Source organism: Labrus bergylta, chromosome 5, assembly GCF_963930695.1.
Source record: "Labrus bergylta chromosome 5, fLabBer1.1, whole genome shotgun sequence".
NCBI classification, from domain to species: Eukaryota; Metazoa; Chordata; class Actinopteri; order Labriformes; family Labridae; genus Labrus; species Labrus bergylta.
This window is the reverse complement of record NC_089199.1, coordinates 10166478-10189312: the sequence shown is the minus strand read 5'-3', so window position 1 is coordinate 10189312 and position 22835 is coordinate 10166478. Positions and strand designations below refer to the sequence as shown.

Below are 22835 nucleotides of genomic sequence, written 5' to 3'. Positions count from 1 at the left end.
ATTAATGTTAAAACTCATTCACATGGGGGAAGTTGTAGACTTGATGACACTGTTCTGTTTCCTTTGCAGTGCCAGCAAGAGGAATCTTGGACTGGAAACTGACGGCCACGGAGAAAAATGAGAAGCGAGCATCCACTTGGCTCTTAATCAGCTTTTAAACTTTCCCCATGTCCATAAAAGTTAAGAGGTACTGTACAGAGGAGAGGAAGAGTCTGGGCGCAAAGAAAATTGCTTTATAGGACATTTTCCCCCCTCAAGCAAAATTTTCGGTGTGTTTCAATGCCAGTTGGGCAATTAAACAATTTCTCTTATAGTTTGCAACATCTGGAAATGTTTACACCAGATCGGGGCACTTTTTTCTATCACCGAGTGTTTAAAAATGGCAATGAAACCTAAAAGGCAGACAATATGTAATGAAATACCCCCTTAATCATCAAAAATACACTTTAATATACCTGAAACATGAATCTTAATCACTTAGTTATTCCATTACTCCACTTTATTCTCATCCAAACTATATCAATTGCTGCTAATGATCCAATTTTGGTATGCTAGCCTAATTTCATTTGGACATGACAGCTTGGTGCCTTTAAGTAAAGTTAATTTAACTTGCAAAATAAGCAGTGTAATAACAGCAGGTTTAAGAAAAGTATGAAACAACCAGACCGAAGCCAACAAGTGATGATGACTGAGTATGATGTGATCTGAAGTCAAGAGCAGAATTAAACACTGCGAGGGATACTCACGCTGGATTGGAAGTGTGTGTTTTTCTGTAGTGAGTGTGCGTGAGGATGTCTATCTCCCCTCTCCCCTCTCCCCTCTCCCCTCTCCGCCCTCCCTAAGGCCACACACCTGTGCAGCACCAAGAACAGGGGTCTGCCCAGGGTCAGGGTCACGCTCATCACTCTCTGAGTCATTCTGCCCAATAAGAGAGCAGGAATGTTGAACTGCTTCGGGTCAGGAGGAGAATATGTAACGCAGCAGTGGAAACTGGGAGTCAGCAGGGGCTTGATAAAGTATTAAGGATGGCGATTTGGGCCAAAGTTGTGTTCAGAGAGCAGAAGAAACTTATTAGGAGGAAAAACATGCACAGAGGGATTTTGTGTTTTCAATATGGAACTTTGCCTTTAGCATCTGCTTTTAGGATGTTTGTAGAGAAGCAGCTTCTATATTACATGATCTTGTTTTCTTTCCATTAGGACCTTAATGAAAATTTAAAATTTCAAAACTCGTCCAAAAAAAAGAGGGAGATTAAGCACATTATTGCTACTAGGTACTTGTAAAATGGCAAGACATTTTTTTTTTAATATCAATGCAACATCATTGGTTTATGCTATTTCCAACACAGACACATTGTCAGACGGTAAAGTATTGTCTGTAATTGTTAAACTCAATGACCTCCAGAAAACATCATTGAGTCTGGAGGCCGCACCTTCACCTGTCTCCAGAGGGCAACGCCAAGAGATTTTCATTTTACATCGCCCTCACATCAATCCGTCGCCAAGCTGCACCTCGAGCAGAGTGATCAGACATCTAAAGGAGTGAAACGAGAGTAGGAGCCTCTTTAAAACACAGGGAAGGTGTTAAAAGATCGGCCTGAACATCACATCTCCAAGGTTTCCTCTCCCTGACCTCCGTGCCTTCTTGAGGCCTGTGTGTGTGTGTGTGTGTGTGTGTGTGTGTGTGTGTGTGTGTGTGTGTGTGTGTGTGTGTGTGTGTGTGTGTGTGTGTGTGTGTGTGTGTGTGTGTGTATCCAACATTTTCCAAAAAGAGATCAGATGCCTGAACCACAGTAGAATGTCTGCAACCAAATGTATGCCCCAGGTGTGAGTCAAAGGCCAGAGCTCGGGGTCAGACCCATGCAGGGAGGACTGTTTAACAGAAGAACAAACAACATGAGGAACAACACTGCATGTTTCAGATGAAGGGATAAACAGCACGCTGCAAAGATTGACTTTATTTACTTTATTTTTTCATTGAAGAAAACTACTTCAGTACCTCAGTACATTTTACTATGTCCTGTAAAATGTTTCAAATGTCTGATGACTCATCCTGCACTCAAGGGTGTTTGAAAATGTTTGGTCCAATTAAATAACTTTGTTGTAGCTAATGATACAAACAAATTCATCCCAACGTCATGTCCTACCTTCTATCTTGTCATTGGTCGTTCTATCCTCGCTATTTCGCTTTAATTGGAAATAATTCACGACACAGCAGATATTTACTCTTGAAGTTCCGTTTCATGGGGACTTTAAAGGACCTACTCTTTTTATTCCAGGCAAATATGTTCATGTCCATATGTTCGCCTGCTACCTGTAAGCCAAGCTTAGCTAATGAACTGAAAGGGTGGCTCTGTCCATCAGTGAACAAACTGCTTACACTACTCGTTTAAGTCTATAAACTGAAACTACAATTACAAGTTCCACAGCCTGAGGGGACTTCTTATATTTTCCAAACAGGGAATGAAAACACCATCTGATATTGGTCCATTTACTTTATGATGGTTAGCTGATTAATTAAAAGACAGTTTTACTGTCATCTTAAAGTTATACTCACATGGACGAATGTGAACTGAAAGAGATACTAGTCACTGTTAAATCTCCCTCTGTCTATTTTGGCAGCAGAGTGAATCCTTTCGGAGGCAGTTTAAGGTATTGGATGGAGGACAAACTCCAAATGCTCCATTCATATGAAGTTTAATTTCAGCTCATGTGAAGCTTCAGCATATTGGGAGTTAGACACAACAGGTGCATGTCTTCTAAAATCAATGTCTTTGCAACAACATTTTCTTTCCTGTCATGCTTCCAGTAATACAAAGCAGAAATTTGGCCCTTTCAGTTTCTCTGAAGGATTTTCACTGAGACTGTTGAGGTATTACACTTTCTTTAACTTTAATATTCATCTTTAAATAAAGGATGGAGGAAGTACGTACGTACAGGAAGATTAATTACATTGAGCAAATTAAGTAACCCCTTAATGGACTGGGCAGTTTTGTATTGAGACTTTTCAGATAGAATTTCAAATTGTTCCAACACTAAAAGCTTTGTGAAACTTAATATATTTATTTATTTTTTGATCCAACAGATGTCGCCCTTGAGGACCAGCATGAAACCAAAACAACTCGCGCTGCATTGTTGTGTTAGCATGCTAATGCTAGTGATCTTTATTATGCTCGTATCTTCACACTGCATGTAAATTTACCCAAAATGAGCGTGATCTAGAAACGCAGTTAAGCAGTGAGTACAGTATGTTATTCTTCTTTTCTCTAGTCCCTCAATTAAACAACTTTTATACGCAAGGGGAGGAGCTGGCCGGCTGTCCGGGCGATGTAAACAAACTGTAGATAGGACTCGGAAATCTCTGAAAGCCTCACAGACAGTGGGACTCGTGTGTTACACCCATTGTAGACAGTCATGACTCACAGAGTTATTTTCAGAGGATATACTTGATTTCTGTTACATTTAAGTGTGAAAAATCACATATAAAGCCTTTAAAGTAGACCTGATTTAATGGTCTAATTCATTTAGAGGATGCAGGTAGTGGTTTTGTGTTTTACTGCAATGTATTCAAGGTTTCCTTTCATGTTGTAAAATCAATGTGGACCACCTTGAAGAACAGACACGCATCACCTTGAATAGAGAAGCTATTACAGAGGGCAAGAAATATGCATTTAGAGGATGTGAATATTTTAAAGTTTCTGCAAACTAATTAATTAAGTCTGTATCGGAGCTTCATACTACCTCACATACACATTTTTAAGATGAAAGTGCTTCTAATAATATGAGAGTGGAGTTACTGTGCATTGTCTTATGAGGAAAACAAATTTAATAAATCTGCTCAGAGCTGTTATGTCTTCTTGAAAGTGAAATCTAACACAAAAACACGTCTGTAAAATGGGTAGAAACGTGTATTTCTCTGTGGTGGACACTGTGTTCCAAAGTAATCAGGTAAAGAATTAAAAACAAAAAGCTTGTTTCACTAACACTCATGCTATTTCTGCGAGGTGAGCTGCAGCACAGCTCTGGGTTTACATTCCTGCACTGCATTGTGTGACTTCCTGCGATAAGGACGACAACCACTGCTCCCAGGAGGGGGATGCTGCGCTGCCTCTGTAGACCGCGAGGGCCGAGAAAAATTGCCAGACCTCCGATGTTATCTCAGGGGATCATGGGCCGGAAAATTGCAGAATTCGAGGATCAGGAGTTTGAGGATAACCTAACCTGTTTCCTTTTAAGGGCCCCGATCTAAAAGCCTGCGAGTGTAATAATGCGCTTTGCTAGTGTTCATTCCTGCTCGCATTCTCTGCTGTCCTCACAGCTGCTTCCATTTACCAGGTGCTATAAAGAAGGGGATTGGCTTAAGACTCTTTAAGACATTTTTGAGTCATTGAGGTTTTATTTGGATGAGGATTCCCCTGTGACTGACCTGCACATGTGGCAGAAGAATGGTTCATGACATCTTTTTCTGACTGAAAAACCAACTTTAGTGCAACACACAGTTAACTTCACACTTCCTCGAAGGAAATGCATCCTCACTTTTGACCAGTATAAATCACCCCAGCAACGTTTTATCTAAGGGTCAGTCCAGTTGCATTGTTGTTAAAAATGTGCTAAACAAACTCCCATACTTTTCAGTTTTATCAGAAAGTTCACGTTTCCTCAGCCTGTTCAAATGACACATAGAAACCAGTGAAATACGTTCCTCCAAGCTCACAAAGGTTATTATAAAAGTTATTTTATAGCACCAATAACTCCTTGTGGATTTCACATGCACATTCTCAGATATCATGAAAATCCCCAAGATGCATTTGAAGTGTTTTATCCGAGCATTACCTCTGCGGTTTAGGTCATGTTGTCTATGTTGTGTAAGTACTTTAGTTCTAAGGTTTCCTTTTAATGCTGCTCTGCCAGGATCCTGTCTCTCTCTCTCTCTGTCTCTGTGCTATGTAATATTTTCAGGTAGACTGTAAACTTTCTGTACCATGTTAAATCACGTTAAGCAAACAATTATGTTATCAGGATGAGTCTTAGACTAAGGTCTCAATGACTATGTTAGCAAAAACTTGTGGTGTACTTTCACAACAGTGCACACTATATCAGAAGGCAAAGTTTCAGGTTGATGACGGAAACTGAAAACAGCTATTGATGGAGGTCAATAGTCAGATGACACCCAACTGATTAAAATATGCCTTATAACTACACCATGATTTCATCAAGAAAAAGTTAGATGTATTTTTCCCTCTCAATCTCTTCTGCTAGGCATAAGCTCATAAGTTCAACATTGCCCCCTGCTGTTAATCTTCCGCTACATCAATAATAGTCCAGATGTGATGCTGGGTGTTTATGACTGAATCGTACTCTTCATATTCATTCTTCTTGTAACCAAAACACAGCTGCCATAATATAATAATTCAAAACCAAAGACCAAACTTTACTTGTCAAAGCACCAGCTCTGGGAAAACATCTTTCAATTTGGTTTACAACACTGACTTACACCAAAGAACATCCATTCATTCCCCCACCTCTTACTATTTCATACACTCAGAGTGCCAGTGTGGAGTACTAAATTCTCCTTAATGCTCTGTAATTGTGGCCATGGTGGCTGCTGAGCTGTTAAGTGGCTCTGTAATTTAAACACGGCGTTGCTTTTGTGGAACTGGAGGAGTTAAAGAAACGTCCCCTTTAATTACACACTAACCACACACAGACCTCTATGATGTTTAAGCACTGATGTTCAGAACGTCTACATCTCCTTTCACAAACCTCTGATGTTTCCATGAAGTCACTCAGTACGTTTAACATGCACAGTTAAATTGAGCTGTGGTTATAGCTCAATAAGGCCATTTCATTGGACTACTGTCCTTGTCCCAGTTACAAGCATGCGGGGGGAGAACAGATTTATTATCGGAAGTCTGTCCAACATTTCTATAGGTGGCGATATGCCCCCTTTTAGCTTTTACTAGCTCATCATGCTAGGTACGACTTTTTGGAACTGCATGTAAATACTGTACATATCGTCTGACAGTAACCAAAGAGAAGAGAATGATTCAATGTTTATTTTGCAACAAAGTTGTCACAATTACTTTCTACTGTAGAGCGGCATTCATCAGTTGATACATTCATTTGTCTTTTAAAAGGCAAAAAAAGGCATCAGTAAATCGGTTTAAGGCTCTCTTTTTTTATGAAAAAAATGTGTTACTTTGTCTTCACAGAATTTAAACAGACAATAAGGGACTCTTGGATTTACAAAAGAAAATTAATGATGGGTTGTAGGATATTCTAATGGGCCTTTTTTCATTGATTCTGATGTTTTTCAGGCCACGTTGAAGATTGATGGATAATGAAAACAGATCAACCAAAGGCATGTGCGGTTCAGAAAACCATTACTTCATAAGTGAAACACTGACGTATGTGTCATGACATGTTTCTGCTGTGCAGGCAGGTGTGTCAAATCATTAGGTGATTTGTGGTGCTTTTCTTGAATAGTTCATTTCTCATGTGAAAAATGCAGATGATCAGAATGCTAATTCTCTGCTTATCTGCTTATTTAAGAAAAACTCTTGTATTTTGTTTTGTACACTTCATCTTCCCAAGGCGTGTGTTGACAGAAACCACAGACAAGCAGCAGACTGTTGTGTTGAGAGAAGCGCTGAGAGGCGGTCTGACTCTGGGGTACAAAAATATCAATCAAGCGACTAGATCGTCACTGAGCCCTAAAATTTATTATTTTTAATGTTTGACCACAAGGGATTTGTGTGCAACATCAAAGAGGCACCAAAACACCAGTGTTTGAGTTTTGTTTGGTGAACATTCTGCACCACAGAGTCCCTTACTCCTCCCTTATGATCCAATGTACTGCATTGTGGGGTAAGTGTGTCTTAAGTATGTTTGTGTGATATTCCATTGCCTTATAGAGCAAGCTGCTTCTAACTCCTGTAAGCCTTTGTTTTTTGTCTTTCCACTTTACACAGCTGACTGCAACTCCTGCTTTCCCTTGATTCCTGTGCCATAAGTGATTATAAAATAAAGAAAAATCTGGGGATTGCATGTTTGTAGAGATGTTCTTAAAGTCCTTACATCCATCACTTTTTTGACTCTAACCGTTTAATCGAAGGAGCCTGACAGTGCTGTAACTCTTCCAAATAGTTTGTGACTTGAAAAAAACCTGAGGAGGCAGACTTCTTTCTCTCATTTTAACAGTCAGTAAATGTTAAGAAACTATGCATGTCTCCAGAATAACATTTTATGATCTACACATACTAACAGCAGGAACAAATGCCTGCTGGACCTCAGGGGATTGACCTCTGATCCTTTGCGTGTGCTCTTTCTCTGCTCTACCTGTTACTACCTGTTTTTCCATCTTTGACCCAGAAGTTTGGAGCGCCCAGGACAACACATGGGGGCCAGCATAAATCCCAAAATTACTTGTTGTGGTTTTCCAGCCTGTCTCGCTCTCGGTCGCATGCGTGAGATGTTCTGCTGTGGTATGTTCAGGGCCATAGCGGACAGAACGTTGCTCAGAGCTGTTTACCTACGGGGCAAAAAGTGGCAGATACATGACAGATTGTCGTGCTCAAGGTGTACAGAAGGGATAAACATTGAGGCTTTTGTTTTTGCTTCATGTGCCCTACATGGTTTGATCGTTGTTCCAACTTGAAAGGAACAGCAGTCAAATACACAACCCGCTGGTGACATCTAATTTAGAGGCAAGGAGATCTGTATTAATGGCAAAAACCTGCTTGAGCATCACTATGAGGTATTGTTCTTTTCTGAACTTTTGGATTTGTGTTTTCATACCTAGGATGGCACTAAGCTATAGGAGGACAGCCCCAACACGGGGGCTCCACATAGATGAAGCATGCAGCCAAAAATCCAAAGAATTGGTTTGTTTTCAGTGTAGCATCTCAAAATTTACAATCTAAAAAGCACAAACTTGCCACAAATTATTTAATATGGGGGACACTGGTTGAGCTCAGTTGGTAGAACAGGGGCAAAAACACTATGAGAATACAGTCCACGACATATTGTCCACAGGTTCAAACCAAAGCCTCAGCCATTTGATGAAAGTGTACCCCAATCTCCCCTCCCCACATTCACTGTGTATCTTCAGCCTTTCTATCAATAAAGGCAAAAAGGCAGAAAAAAATATTCAGGAATAAAAAGTGTAAACACAAGATGACATTGAGAATGCACTGTGATAACTGGTTTTCAGTTATCAGCAATTTCCAAACAGGAGACGCAAAAGGATCAGTGGTTCTCAACCCTTCGTCTTAAAATCATTAAAAACACTGAAAGTCATCTTTCCATCTGCCATCTGCGGTTACTTATTCCTACACACTGAGCTTTTAAAACAAGGGAGGATTTGACCAGAGCAGATTTTGCATTTGGCTGACTCGTTGTCTTCATTCATAAATCAATAATGAGTAATGATTCATGAGCTGCTTGGTCACCAGCTGACTTGTAACATCCACTCATTATCATTAGAGATGTACTAAGCTAATTATGAGGAGTATAAGGATTATAAGGATTCATAGCTTAATTGAACTGTATTGTTTATGATAGACGCAGTCCAACTTGAGGGCCAACCCATTTTGAAATCTAAATATATCATGTTGTGTCCACCAGCTGCTTGCTATTATGATGACTGCCCAGCTCTGGATCATATCTGTCTGATCTATCTGCTATGAATCATCAATTACTTGAGACATGCTTCTCTGGCTACTATAAAAGAGTAATGTACTGTGACTATATCAATAATGCCAGAGAAGCAGTCCTTTCTGACATAAGACAGGATAAAACAACTACTGTAATAAGATTAAAACTGCTGCCTCGACAGGCGACTGACCCTGTCTCATTACATTTCTCTCAGATGAGCATTTGCTTTTCACACCTCACAAAACATCAGTGAGCATTGGCTGTGCGCTGAAAGGGAGACAACTCTCACTTGGACGTTCGTCAAAGGCTAAGTGGCTTCCATATGGAGATATTACACAACAGAGGAGATAGTGTTGTAGGTGGAGGGAAACAAGAGATTAGAAGTGAAACGTTTGGCTCAGTGGGAAACACACAGCGCTGATAAGAGAGAAGAAAGGCAGATTTGCTATGGGAGTATAAAGGTATCAAAAACAGAATCAGGGCACTGCTTGCTGATGAAGGGATCAGTCCACACTCATTATTCCACTAATTGTATTTTGCAAACTCTTGTCACTGCTAATTAACACAAACCTGATGCCCTCGCCCCCAGCGTGACCAGCAGCAACCTTTCATCAGGAATTCTGTAAAGAGCCTAATGAGACAGGGTGGGAGCCCAGACTCAGCACAATTATGGGAGATTAGGGTGCTGCACAGGATGCAATGGTAGGTAGGTGGGCAAGGATGTACCCCACCCTGACTGCAACACACTCCCTCTCATTAGAGACGCCATTATTGACTACAAGGAACCAGGGCTGGTCTCTTTCTCATGTTTAGGTTGGAATAACTTAAAGAGTTTCAGGATGGGACCGCTGACATGTGAAGAAGAAAAAAGTACTACATTTCAGGATCCAGGCTTTAAACAATTAATCCTAATAATGAATGAGCCTTTAAAGGCAGGGCTTTGCATACTGTGTACAAAAAAAATGTGTTGAGTGTATTCATTAGGCATTATGAAGATGTCGAATGCAATCTCCTTCAATACAAAGGTTTGAAGCCTTGGATTTTTTAAATGTTTCTACCAGCGTATACTTTTCCTCACTCCCTTAGCAGGTAAGCTAATACAGTTTTCCAGCTGTTACCTGAACATATTTTCAGTTTTGTTAAATGTGAAATCAAAATAATACATTATAAAACACAGCAAGGTGTCAATTGAACAAAGAAATGCTTCAACTGCTGCTAGTGGTGAACAAATCCACAGTGCATCTTCAAACACACTTTAAAAAAAATGCCAAACATTTGTTGATGTTCAGATCTCAAAGGTGAAGCTTTGCTCTTAAAAAGAAAAAGAAAATTAAGAGCACTACTTTTTGAGATTTTTGAACCAAAAACCAAAACCAATGTTTTTTTTTTTTTTAATCAGATGACCTCTAATTCACAAATCTGTTTTTCCCCGGTACATCCTCCTGACCAGGCTTTTCTTATACTCTAAAAGGTAACGATACAAAGAATCAGAAGGAGCTCAAGACAAAAATGTAGAGAATGTGTGAGAAAACATTGGCCTAAAGCTTCTAATTCTCCCAACAGTTTCTCCATCTCCATGACCTCCTTCACATCCGCTGCTCCGAGAGTCATGCTTTGCTGGCTGCTAACAATTCTAAAAGGAACGGATTAAAACTTCAAATGCCTAAAAAGTAGAAAACATGTCAGTGACTCTGAGTAGTCCATTTTGTCTCCAATTTATGGCGGATGGGAGAGATTGTGTTGTGAAAAAAAAAATGAAGTCACCACCTGACCTTGTTCACGCTTAGACAGCTCTCATTCCAAAATTCCTGACTTTCTCCTCGTGTTTTCAAGGTTTGAACCTAACACGTCGTAATTCTCTGTGAGTAAAGTGAAAAAACAGACTTTAACCTGTTCACAGCCATTTCAGCTGAGGCTGTTAAACCCATCACAGCATAGCATCACTAGACATTTACTGTCCCATTATCAGCCATCTTACTTTTACAACATTTTCTCTCCCACTTATAAAACTACTTTAAAAGCATAGCAGGCATATTTTGAGCAGATTAGACAAATGTTGTAATCATTATACCATGGTTACATAACCTAATGCCCTTATGCCTACAACCTTTTGACCTTTCAGTGGAGGATGGACATACTCATCAGTGACAAACTGCTGCAGCTGGCCAACTCTATACTTTACGATCTCATGACGTTTCTTATTCTGGTTATCTGACAAAAGTACAAGAGAATATAAATATGAAAAATGGAGTACTCAAGTCATTAAAACCATCCATCAGTTCAAGTTTTATGTACATAGTTTGAGAAAACAGGAAGCTTTAAGGTGTGATATTGCTGGAATCATTCTATGGTGCATCCGCCAAAGGTGGAAGTGGATTAGAGCTGGTCACAGCTTCACTGTGAGCTCATTGTGTTGTTAGAGTGTATGAATAATCATTGTGCTTAACCTGTCAATCAGTAGCACATTCATTTTTCTTTTAGACTACAGGGACCTACAAACATAATGTAAAAGCATTGCTAACTTCAAATGTTTCACCTTTGCCTCTGTTTTTCCTCTGCCAGTGAAGGATACAAGTTCATGGAATTAAACATCAGCAACGGTCTGGACATGATACTGATGCCTTACATGTGGGAATCGGCTCCATCTTAACTTGGACCCAAAAGAAAAAAAGGCTGTATCATATGTGTTTGGGTTTTCAATGCAACACAAACAATGGCGAGAACGTTATGTAATGTTAAAGCCCAGCGAACGTAAGCTACATATGTTTAGTTGCATATTAACCTTTGTTTGCTGTGTACATCAGATTCATTGCAAAGTTCCCCAACCAAACTACCAAGTGTTTGGGATGCAAGTTTTTAATTCCTATGTCCAATGAATGGGCAGCAGTTTCATCTTTTAATATCTGCTTAGCTGACCATGAACCTTTGGAGAGGTTCAACCCAAAAAAAACAAGTTTTCCACTTTACAACCTTCTGATGAAAACCAACAGAAAAGAATAATTACATGCATGGTGAGTCACATCAAGTCTAGTGGTACAATGCAATGAAAAGAAGGCTTAAATGTCAGTTGCAGCTTTTTGCTTAACATGATTGGCAGTTGTCCCTTACATCAAAACAAAGAAAACTACAAAGGACACAAAATCTCCCCAGTTTTACCGCTGCATCAGCACCTATCAGGTAAATATGGAGCTATTATTGTGGCAAAACTATTTGAATGCGTAAATAGATCCACAAATGCACACACAGATCCTCAAATGCTTAAACTTATCTGCAAATATGTAGACCAATTTCAAAATATTTACTTATTTATTGATGGCAGTGAGTTTTTTTCAGCTGTAAATCCTGAAAATACACACAAATGATCACTTACAACTGAGGCGGACCTCTCCATTGGCTGTCATTTTACACATGACTTTTGCAACACTCCTGCCGCGCAAGATCCACAAATGCGTAAACAAAATATCTTCAAATGTGTGTCTGACGATCTGCAAACACAATAGTGGGGTTTGTTGCCCTGAGCCCAGGCTCACAGGCTAGGCTGCCAGTCTGCAGTAGCACACAGTGAGTTCAAGACGGACATTACTGAGCTGGATAGCTGTCGTGGTATTTTTTCACATTTGTGGATCTGTGTACGCATATTCAAATAGTCTTGCCATAATAATAGCTCCATAGGTAAACCCTTTAAAGAAGGAGCAACTGCAAATGCTTGCTGGACAAACAATGATGTGCAGGCCCTCATTAGTGTTGGGGGTCTATTCTGAGCATGCAATACAGTTGGCTGGATACAGAAAGGTGGATGAGATTATTTCTAAATTATACAGCACATAGCCACATAATGGAGGGAACCAATAAAACAATGCAATATGGCGAAACTAAAAGAAAGGGATCCTTATGTACACAGCAAGGTAAGCTAATGACTACAAGAAGAAGAAACTGTGGGCTATAAAGCTTATGCCAGACTCAGCAGTGAGATGACTTCTCTATGAGCATATAAAACTGTATGTGTAATTAAAATCAATGCTCCATATTTCTGTCATCTACCAACCAAACGTAGACTGTATTTCTGCCTTTTCAATGTTGTTAACCCAAAATGTTTGGACCATAAGGTGGTTATACAAGTGAAAGCTAAACCAAAAGCTTTACCAGATGCCTTAAAGTTTGGGGCTTTGGGAAACCAGAGATTACTGGTTGTTAAATTTCTGTACTGCAAGTTTCACATTCTCTTAAGGCTGACAGGGATGAATGTGGATCTTTTCCAAACCCATTCTTTTGCAGAGCACTAACTAAAAACTGTGCTTATATTTCCCTTGTGAAAGCAAGTTTGATAAAGTGATCAAACGTCAATGCAGAAGCAAATAAACTTTGCTATCTCCAGTAAAAAGGCTGGGAATCTTTGGGTGACTCACGATTCGATTTTGATTCTTGGGGTCATGATTTGATTGTGAATCTATTTTCGATTCAAAAAGATTCTGGATTCATTAATCAAAGTCTATTTTTTAATTAGTACATACTTCAGGATCTACTCCAGTCATCTGTGAGACTGGCTAAATTTCTTGCTGCTCCATTATGCATTCTACTGAGTTAAAGAGCTAGCCTTAGCACTTAGCAGGGAGTGACTAATAAGCCAAATAAATAAAAGATTTTTGGAAGTTATGACTATTTAAAATCTCACAAGATAAGAATCTAAACTTTTTTTTTTCCCAACCTCTATCCAGTAATGAGGACCAGCACAAGCATGTGTTTCATTTTTGGGGCACTTGCTACCTAAAGTGCTCAGCTAGCTCAGCATGGAGGTTTCTCAAATAGTTTTCTTAATCCTGAGTAAAAAACATTCAATGGGACTAAGAGTTCAGGGATTTATTTTTACAATGGGGAGGGTCCCAAGGCCGACACTCTAAAAGCAGCTCTCTTTTTACATTCCTGAGTGGTCCTCAACATGAAGGGAGAAGTTACACCATATATTTAGCAAAAGCAAAATCAACGAGTGTTGTCTTAGCAATCAGCCGCCAGTCAAACTTGTCCACTTGTCTGAGTTAACAGCATCTGGGAAATGGTTTAACCAGTTAGGAAACGGATGTTCTCTTTAACAACATGAACACATGTCGACCTGAATCCTTAAAACATGACAGATATGTGTGTCACTCCTGCCGCCTTCTGTCACTGTCCATCTCTGAATGGTTTGATGAGCAGCAGTGATGATAGCACTTAGCCCACAGTTCCAGAGAGTTCAATTTTTAGATGCCGGCTATAGCCTTCCTACTCTTTGTTACTAGCAAGTACAGCTATGGAAGTTTGAGGTTGTGCTAAATGGGCACACACTACATGCTTGCTTGGCCCTTGACCTCACCGCCACCCCTGAAATCCTCAGTGCAAAGAGAGACCACAAAAGTCACCAGTCACGTAAATCAGAATAACTAGGCACACAATTAGACTATTAATACAATGTTCATGGGTGATCTTCCACTTTGCTAAGCTAAAAAAAGGAAACTAACACCACACCATTGCCTTGTTGCAAAGTCCTGCACTTCTGACTAACATGCCAGTAATGTGTTAACTAGGATTTGACATCTGGGACACATTTTTGCTCACATTTAGCCTTAATGTGCTTATGTAATTACCATGCAAAAAAGGAATAAACCTTGCATGCGTTACAGACGGTGGGAAAAGTAAAAGAAACACATTTGTGAGAAGGAAAGATATACACATTACAAAAGGTCAACAAACTTGGACAAGTTTGAGAACTTGGAGGTCATTTGCAAAGTCTACATGTGTGTGAGGGGAGAGGGGTGAAGAAAGGCAGGTTACAACAGACCACTAGTTTAAAGAAACACAGCTATTAAGCTTAAAATAATTGTAGAGCAGGTCAGCTATTAGAGTAGGACAGAGGTAAAGAAAGAGAGCAACATCTGAAATAACCTGCTTTGAATATAACTACAACATGCAATCTCATCAAAATCTCCAAACTGAAATGTACACTTTCAGGCACATGAAACTTTCCTGAGAACAGTTAAAGGAGCAATATGTAAGATATCTACTGATTTAAATCAGAAAATGATCGTACTATATCATCAGACATTAAAGAAACATGCTATGAAGTTCTGGTCTCTCGTACAACAATGCAGCGGCCGGTATGTCCTCATTCTTAGTTTAGATTCCTGTCCTGAATGATATGTATTTGTTTTGACCAGAGAAGGTGGGGAGGAAGTTTTAAGGCACCCCCACACAGCCGTTTTGGACGACCCTCGGTTTGCCAGATATAAGATCAGTTATCACGGCAAATCAACAGGTGTTACAGCGATGGAAGCAGGCAAGCAAACAGGTTCTATAACCAGAAATGTGTTAAAATTAGGATAAATATTGGAGATACTTTTGAAAAAATGGAGAGAGGTTAGAACACAGAAAGGTTTCAAGACCGATGCAGAGCTGGCTAAACACTGAAGCTTCCATGTCCGCGTCATGGCAACCCGCATGCACATAGACTCTAGGGAGGATGGGCGCAGGGGAAGAGACTGCTCTCTCCAATGTTTTTAAATTTGGACTGCAGTACCTCTTTAAAAAACGCTACATGTCAGAGTTACAAATTGCTCCTTTAAGTTTGACAATGAGGGACAGACATAGGCAGAAAGTACAAAGACTTATCAGATGTGAGAGGTTTTAGGAGATGAACAGATAACGCTCAGTGTCTCCATTTCACTAACCCCCCACATGTCTCACCACATTTTACCATAAAATAAGGGATCTGGGACATTATAATTATATGTTTCTTTCTTTGTAAATACATTTTTCTCACTTACACTGACTTCTTGACCAGATGACCCCTGTTCCAGTCTGCTTTTACATCAAAGGTACTGTGCAACTCAACAAGTGTCTGTTAACAAGACAATGAATTCTCACAATAGCTTGAGGGTTGTTGTCCTGACCTTGCACCCATGGTAACAAACATGAGACCTAACAATACATCTCTGACAGAAACAGAATCACCAGAATGCTGAAAAGAAGAGTCTGCAACATGGAAAATCAGCGACTACATTTTGTCTACTACCATCGTTAAAACATTGAATACAGAAATACAAACTTTGTGTTCAGAAGTTAAAAATAACTCTTGCATTCATTCTGCAGAACATGACTAAATTACCACAAGTGAAACTGATAATTATTCAAAACAGCACTTCACACAATGCTTTTTCTGTTCAAGCTAATCTTGAAATCAAACTATCTTCGGGAGCTCATCTGTAACTGTGCTTTATAAGTTACATGTTATCCACATTTAGCACTATTATCACGTTACCTATTCAACACTTGCATACAGCTCTGTATATATACAGTATTTAGTTGTTGTTATATTATTGTTCTCCACTGCATAATTATCACTTCACTCATTCAGTGTTTGTCTACTTTTATACAGCTCTGTTTATATATTGTTTCTACCCACTCAGATTTCTTCTACTTGTATATAGCACTGTTTACTTTCGTCCTCTGCTGTTGGTCCAATCATGGTCAACTTATAACTTTAGTCTACTTTATCTATATTGTACGGAAACGTATTGCATTCATTTTTTTGGCCTGGTTTCTTGTTATTACGAGATCTTTATCTCGTAATAACAAGAAAAGATCTCATTATTACGAGATAAAGATCTCGTTATAACGACATAAAGATCTTGTTATTACGAGATAAATATCTCGTTATTACGACATAAAGATCTTGTTATTACAAGATAAATATCTCGTTATTACGACATAAAGATCTCGTTATTACGAGATAAAGATCTTGTTATTACGAGATAAAGATCTTGTTATAATGAGAAAAGACACACATTACAAAGACTAAAAGATACTAGAGGGTTAATGAAGTTTGCATTGTGGCAGGCAGGGGAGGGTGGAAGATCAAAAGGCAACGATGACCAGGGTTATTGATTTGATTGTGTTTTATTTTCATCTCAGTTTAAGGCATTGGGAAATATTATCATCTTGGAGTAATACAGATGGTATTCTCATGAGCTTGTCGACTTAGCGCAGGCATCTGAAGGCGTTAAGGTTGTTCAGACGGAAAGCAAAGCACACTCTGACCTACTTGACATAGCGTCATTCTTCCAGGATCAGTTAAATAGCTATGGTATGCTTCACCGATATAAAGTCATGCATCTGAATTGTATTCAAACTGGCTATGTGGTGTCTCAAGATACACTTAGGCATTTACTGAAAATACTTTAACCCCATGAAAAAAAAAGTGCGGCGCCAGAAACGCCTGCTACGGTCTTTATACTGAAATGTTGTAATGAGCTGCCACTGGTGTATTGTACACTCCCATAAACAAACCCACGCCTCCTCATCGCCACCACCCTAATGCTTTTCTCTCTTTATCTCATTATAACAAGATCTTTATCTCGTAATAACAAGATCTTTATCTCGTTATAACGAGATCTTTATCTTGTTATAACGAGATCTTTTTCTGTTATAACGACATCTTTTTTCATTATAACGAGATCTTTTCTCGTTATAACAAGAAACCAGGCAAAAAAAAAATTCTCCACATGAATGCAATACGCTTCCGTAATTTTGTACTTTAATTTTGTATTTCATTTCTATCTTGAACTCTTTGCTGCAGCTTATCTTTGTCTTCATGTTACTGATGTGTCTATGAATCACTGGACTAATAAAGTTTTTTTTAATTGAGCAACAGGCTAAAATGTAGCACATTTTGCACTGGAAATATGGTAAGTATTGAGTTGTATTAGCAGATAGTATTGACAGAAGATAAATGAGTTCAGTTCAATTCCACCACTTATTAGGTAGTGACCCATGTGCTTACACAAAATGCTCTTAACATTTTTAGAAGAGCGAAGAGAAATACCCTCAGTAAGGTTACAATCTTGTTCGTTTGAAGATGGATCACAGTGTTTTACTCCCTGTGGAATTTCTCTGCACCTCGGGCCCCCCAGCTGTGGAGGAATCCCGTCATGCACCGACAGACTTTATAGAAATAACCTTCCTAATTATTTAGATCTTCAGTCAACCCATTATAGGCCAAAATAAACTTATGTAGAAATCGTATTCACTTAATGGGTGTTGATCCATATGTGGATTATAGCAAAGACTGTTACTGATAGGAATCAGGGAGAACTTCTCCTGTTGGGTCTATAAGAACATGCATGTGTGTAACTGATGATATTGAACGGTAAAATCGAATAATCAAAAGCTTTTGTTTGGATTAATTTGTTGATACACTATGACTTTTTGTAATGAATGATAAACTAAGACAAGTCATATATCAGAAGTCTTCATATTTCAAGTTCCAAAATTCCAAAATTTAAGTCAAAAATAAAATAAACAGGGGGTGCGCTGGTGGCGCAATGGTTAGGGCGCACGCCCCATGTATTGAGGCTGTCATCTCGAGCAGGAGGCCCGGGTTCACTTCCACCCGTGGCCTCTTTCCACATGTCATTCCCCATTCTCTCTCCCTGGTTTCCAACTCTATCCACTGTCCTATCTCTGCATTAAAGGCACAAAAGCCCCCCAAAAAAATCTTTAAAAAATAAAATAAAATAAAATAAACAAGCCAAGATTTCTGTGACTGTCTCGTGTAGCCTTTCCAAAGCAAAATAAAATATTAGTAATACATGTGGTGTTCTGATTTTAGCTTCATTAAAGGGTGGTATAAATCAGACTTAGAGGTTAATTGACTATAATCTAGGCAGCCTAACAGATGGTTTGATGTACAAACATTTTCTCTGACTCAACGCTTCAAAGGGGACATGGCTGAGAAAAGGCTGTCTGAGTGCCTACTTTGAAGTTAACGTCACAGTTAAAGAATAGTGATAATGGAGATGGCCATCAGTGGAGGGTGTGTCTTGAGTGATTTCTAGAACAAGCTGGACCTCCTGGCACTGCATTGACCCCAAATCCAGCCAAGAAATGAGCCGATGGTTCAAAAGTCACACGCAAAGAGGCGTCATTTAAAAAATAAAATAAAAGTTTGGAATGAACAAACAAAAGTCCAATAAACACGAGTTAAACCTGTGGGAAAGGAGCAGATAAAGTCATTACATATCAGGTTTCTTCTTTATGGAGTTTTTTTCCTTCTGCTGTCAAGGATTTGAATTTTCTATCATTAAGGCTTTGAATATGTTTTTAAAAAATCCTATTACATGATCTATCAATTTTATGTATTCTGGATAACTTTTGTTTTACCCACAACAACCAACAGAAAATGATACAAGAAGCAGCTTTCATGAGCAACTCAAGATTCCTGAACTAGCCGCTTCAGTTTCGTGTTACAAAAAGTGTCTGCCTGCCTCTCTGTCTGTCTGTCTGTCTGTCTGTCTGTCTGTCTGCTAGTCTGCAGCTGAGCCCAGATGTCAGCTGGTATGAAGACATCTGCTTTGCCAGAGGTCTAAAAGCTTTGAAAGCTGTTGATCCCACACTTGTCTGCTGATGACAGGCTGAATACCGAGTGCATCAGGCAACAAGTGACTAAATCCCTCTAGATAAAGACAAGACAGAGAGATTTAAAGAGCTTCAGAGCAGAAACAGAGTTACAACTATGTACACACATGTTCTTGGATACTGAAAACGCTCCCTTTTCTTTAATAACTTCACTACTTTCATCACTGTTAAATCATTTCTTATAAATACAAAGATACAAGTGCTGTTTTCCCTGCACAATTATAGGTCAGAAATATATTTCACTCTGTTGATTTGTAAGAGTGTCACCCTCTAAAGTCCGGTTATCTGCTCCATTAGGAATGTGAAGGCCAGGTTTGATCAGGTTTCATTTACAGTAGCACTGCAATACTACTGTCATCACACAAGTGCAATATTACTGTCCCTATATGCTAGCTATTTAGCCCATAAGCATACATTTGTTGTGTGTGTGTGTGTGTGTGTGTGTGTGTGTGTGTGTGTGTGTGTGGGGGGGGGGGGGGGGATATAATTTTGTCAAACATTGTTGACCTCTGTAAGATGTGACCCCTTCAACTTGGAAATGAAGCCGTGATTGAAAATGAGATTTCAGGGCCTTAAAATAGGCCAATGTGATGTCAAAAAATGTATGCAATCAAATGTTACAAAAAGAAACCGGCATTGCCGAAAGTTCTCCTCAAGTAGAATGACTCATCATGAGAAGTCCACATCAGTCATGTAAATCATAACACCACAAAATTATCTATCATCTCATGACTCTTTCGAAATCATTTGGATTTATTGTCTCTAAAAAGGAATAAAAAAACTCACCCACATACATGAGGCAGTAATAGAAAAAAACTGTAATTATTGTCTTACACATTACCGAAACAGAATGTGACTAAAAATCAAAACAGATGACGTACTAGTTTTGAGAGCGATTAACTAATTGCCCCCTTTAAACAACATAAACACACTGAAATTGCTCAACACAAACATGGCGGAACCACATCAAACACGCTTGGAGGGGATATCACCACACGCAATGGCAAAGGAATGACTGCACTGCCGAGAACCAACCAACATTAAACAATGAGTGAATCTCCACACATGTCCCTTAGCCACATCCTTAACTGTGGCTTTGGCTTTTACGTAAACATGACGAGAGAGTGGGCTATGATTGACAGCTGTGTGATGCATGTGGACGCGGCAGCAGTAACTAAATTGACCATATTCACATGGGAGCCATTTAGCATTCTGACGTCACACTCAAAGAGTGGAGAGCTCAGATGCTGCTATAGTGTCATACTGATATATTACAGGTTATAAAAACTTTTAATTAATGCAACAATAAAGAAAAAACCTTATTTTATATTACCTTAATTTTAACAGGAAGTCCCATTGAGATAAAAAAATCTCTTTTAGAGAGACTTGACAAAGGCAACAGTCATTCCCCGTCAGTCATACAAAATCACAAACACATAACAACACAACTCTCCCTACTTCATACCAGTTTCCTAAAATACAATGCATAGTGAAATGTGTAATCATTGATGTGTAATCAGTTGGAGAGACATAGGACCATGTTTGTAGGTAAAACAACATATCCTATTGGCTTTCGCCAGATGATGTAATTCAGCAACTCAGATGATGTTAGCTTACAGCTACTTACTAGCTTGATGGGAAAGGCATAGACAAACTCTGAGTAACGTATTTGGTAACCCATTAGCTCTCAAATCAGACAACAGCTAATTTTACCATTCAGCTAATTCCTAGCAAACATTCAAATTAGCAGACTACATCTTTCCTTTTGTATTGTACAACACAATCAAAGCATTCAGCCAGTTCCTTTTGCAAGAAAATGGCAAAATGCTAACACTGCTTTTGAGAATGTAAAAGGATACCGTAGGAAAGGCATAACAAGACTTTACTTTGTTCAAGTAAATATTTGAGAACTTATTAACTACTGGTAGGCCTATATCAGATAGTGTTATGTTAGCGATCAAGCTAGTAGACCGCAGCAGCAGTGTAATAGTTAGCTACTACACCTTTCCTATTATCTAAAATAGCACAATCAATAGTTAACTTTACCATTATGCGAGATCTGTACTATTAGCCAAGAAGTTACCGAAAGCTGGAGTGCTAGTGGCGCAGTGGTTAGTGCGCGCACCCCATGTATGGAGGCTGTAGCCTCAAGCGGACAGCCGCGGGTTCACATCCCACCTGTGGCTTCCTTCCCGCATGTCATTCCCCACTCTCTCTCCCTGATTTCCGACTCTATCCACTGTCCTATCTCTCCATTAAAGGCATAAAAAGCACAAAAATAAATCTTTAAAAAAAAAAAAGATGTTACTGAAAGCTAACATTAGCTGTTGTCTGATGAAAGCTAATGGGTTATGGCTTTAATTTGAAATATGGTCAAATTTCTTTCTGTGCATTCCAATGTGAATTGTCTTTTCAGTTGCTATCAATGAGTAAAAGATTAAATGATAAAGACTGGTCTCAATCCATGTTTTTTATGGCTTAAAGACACAAAACTACCTTATAACCACATATTAGTTTAACACTTTGGTCGATCTTAGTGGCTTGTCTGAGCCGACATGTTCTTTTGTGTACACAGCATGCTTATTTATCTGGACTCAAGAATTTAAAAGAGTTACAACCGACTGTTTGGTGCCTGACCACCATAGAGTGTTTTTGTAATGGCTACAACTATATATCAAAGCCGTCACACAGTTAAACAGTCATTCATTGAGTGTTGTGACTGCTGTTTCTCAACTGAGCTTTTCCCTCTGCCCTCTTGACTCTGAACTGACCTGTATTCGGCAAATGTAGGGCCTCGGAAAAGAGGGACAGCTGTGAGAGTATTCTTGCCTTTGTAGGACTCCCATCATCTGAAATGTTAACGCCCCACTCATGCGGAGTCACCGACAGCCCAACACCCCTCATCCTGCAGCCCATTCTATGCCAATCACAGGGTAATATAACTGCCAGGGAGTTTACGGGCTGATAGCCTCCAATGGTGGGAGGATCAGGGTGTGGGCGTTTGCTGCATAACTCTCCACCAACAAGCGCCCCAAGGTGCCCATTGATAAAAGCTATCATTAACAAGGCAGAACAGTGCATGGATTTATTTGATTTAAAGAAATAAAAAGAAGGCATTTTATTGTGGCAACAGGGTGATCACAACTGTTTAAATAGCTCTGTATTTTATAATGCCTCGTGAAAAATGAACAAGTTTTTAATTGTATTATTCAATTGTGTTATTAAGAACTAATAAAAGTGTTTTTTTCAATATATATGTTTCACAATTTAGTGCTCTTAATTCTTCAGAATGGTTTTTGAGATTTAAAAAAAATACAGTATATCACTGATATATTGTCCCAACTCTTTTATTTTTTTTGTTAAACACGGCTTGAAAATATTTAGACAGTTATCTTATTAACCCAACATCTATACCTTCAGCTTTGACATCTCCTCTTGTGCCCTGTCGCTCTTGTGTCAATACAGAGACATAAATCAAAGAAGTCTGTCTTCTTTACTGACACCATCTTTCATAAGCTGCTGATAGTTGAGGTCGTTTGACAGACTCATAATTACCATGAAAGAAGAGTCTAATGCATCAACTGTAGAACATGAGTGTATCTATCCTAGATAATAGAAACCTCAGAATACTGATACATAGTTATTGTGCTGAAAAGAAATAACTGAATACATGAGGATTTCATGCTTTTGGTTAAACCTCAGTGTCACTTCTTAACGACTAATGTTAAGTATGAAGGA

At 39.1% G+C, this 22835-nt stretch overlaps 1 protein-coding gene across 1 annotated transcript in view; it reads right to left on the bottom strand.

The window, feature by feature from the left end:
* Positions 1-22835, bottom strand: part of megf6b (multiple EGF-like-domains 6b) — a 66545-nt gene that overhangs the window by 30974 nt on the left and 12736 nt on the right. The window lies entirely within an intron of this gene.